Below are 2,500 nucleotides of genomic sequence, written 5' to 3' on the forward strand. Positions count from 1 at the left end.
TATCTATTTCACCAGTCGTATACACGAAAAATATGTAAAGACTGCGTATGATATTTCATTTGTGTGAACTCTTAAGATAGGCCTATAGATATCTAATATTTGTCGTTACATCACAAGGAGGAGAATTGACGTCACAGGAATATAAGGGATTTGTATTTCAAAATATCAACGCTGTCTGAACGGTTATTTCTAACGAATAAAGAAACAATTCGTGACTAAAAGTTTATCGCTTGTTCCTCGGGGATCACGTGGTTCGACAAAAAAATATTACGAATTTAACAGGTAAGTCAAAATCTACGAATGACCATGGCATTTTAGGTGTACACATGTAGAGACACTTGTGAACTCTGTATATACAGTCAATCAATAAAAGTCGAAAGCTATATAAATTATATACAACGCGTGGCCTCTCTTGACCATAAAGCTATGAATATAAATGAACACATCTGTACTTCTGTCCCTGTACCCACATGTAGACTTATACACTCTTACACACTAATATCCACACGTTTACACACGCATATATGCATGTGTATGTATATGTTCACAGATACGCACATACGCATATGCACCTGTAAGTATATGTACATTTACATGAATTCACATGCGTATAAACATGTTAACAAATTTATACTTCAAGGAACGTTAATAAAGAGGCCTAAGACAAGAAATGGCCGATTTGAAAATTAAAGCGAAAATTTAAAAAGTTTACGTAATATATTTTTTCATATTATTCACAACCCTCTGGGACGAGGGATCAACCGCGCAGGCGTATGTATAAATATGTATATATTTGGCGGGGGGCATCGCCTTTTACGTGGATACCCCCATAATCCGAAATATTAAAATACATCAGATATCATAATTAGCCTGAAGGTAGAACATAACAATTTAATTTCCCAAACTTTTAGAAAAAGAGACGGCCGGCGTGACGGATTTTTAAATAACTCTCAGAATCAGAACGAGTACTTACGCTTGGCTAAATGATTTATTACATAAAACGACGAAGGTTGAAATAACCCAATACCTTTTGGCCTGCTTTTTATTCCTCATATGAATCTGTTTCTTGGACTTGGATGTTTCTAGTTCAGTACAGTTACACAAAGAAGTGTAGCAGCTGAGGATCTACTGAGGAAAAGGGAAGTGGGGAAAGGGAAACTACCGACTTCAGACTTTGCTTCTGTGATGAGCATCAAGATCTTGCTCAGATCCTTGAAGTATGATAAATACTGCAGAGAGGTCAATGGGGCAATCTCTTTATAGGTTTCTAAGACTGTTTTATCAAGTTTCCCTGCTATCGTTCTTGGAGCAGCAAAGGTACTATGAAGCACTATCTTAAACAGGGCGAGCCACAGGGCGTCTAAGTGCCCTGTGGGAGGCACGTCAAATGGGTATGGACCACCCGAAGGAATTAATGCCATTACTACCTATAAAAAGACTATAAAGGTGGTGTCACTGTGAGACCACAGATACGGAAGATTCTGGAGGTGCAGGGAATTCCCTAGGATCATTATGGTGGAGATATACGCCTGAGATAGACTAGGGGAAGTGGATCGAGGTTCCCTAGGCAATAACAAGGCCGAAACCCCTATTTGAAGCTGGTTAATCAAAGTCCATATCATTGAACCTCGCCTTTATATGTCCGGGGGGTATGAAGGGGGCATGGGAGGATTCTCGCAAGAACAAGGTAGTTGTTTCCGTCAGAAAAAACGGATTCTGAACACCGTTGCCAAGGACAACGCAGGAGAACATAACGTGAGACTCTGTTCCTAAAAAGTGATTAATTGTAGGACCGCAAATCTCAAAAAATTCATTAATTTCTGAATTGTCTGCGGTTGCTAATAAAGTGACTGTTTCCGTTGGTGATATCTTAGAATTTAATGATCGTTGCCTAGATCCTAATCCTAAGATTGCAGGCAGGTTTATTTTATATATTCTATATTTTAGCAATGAATAATAATAAAGAATCGTTACGTTTGGGCATTTTCAGCGTCATACACTGAAACATAAACTCAAATTACATTCAATAAATATCTAATCACCCTTAACTTACCCTGCTAAGTCATTCATAAAACAATTAATGAAGCAAGAAATATTGAAATTACATTCAAACACCATTTAATCTCGATAAATCCTATATATTTCCTTTCATTCGCTGGATGAATATCAACGAGTTATTACATGCTAGTTAAGTACATATGCTGCCATAGAAGGTAAATTGCGGGTTACACAATTACCATTAATTACACGATATTCTATGTAGATTCAGTGTGTGTGATTTGAAAGTAATAATTACCTTTACGCAATTCTTTGTGTACGGGTGTGTAAATCCACCGAAAGCGTGGAACAACTTGAACAATTGAAATGTGACAGAATTTGTCTTCATATCATTAACTTAGTTTTAAGAAATCTGTCATATAAACCTATACTACAAAAATAAACGCCGTGGATATTGTTCCGACACCGGATTTTATAACATTTTGGTTATTCCTATTAAACA

Source organism: Penaeus vannamei, chromosome 8, assembly GCF_042767895.1.
Source record: "Penaeus vannamei isolate JL-2024 chromosome 8, ASM4276789v1, whole genome shotgun sequence".
Classification (NCBI taxonomy): Eukaryota; Metazoa; Arthropoda; class Malacostraca; order Decapoda; family Penaeidae; genus Penaeus; species Penaeus vannamei.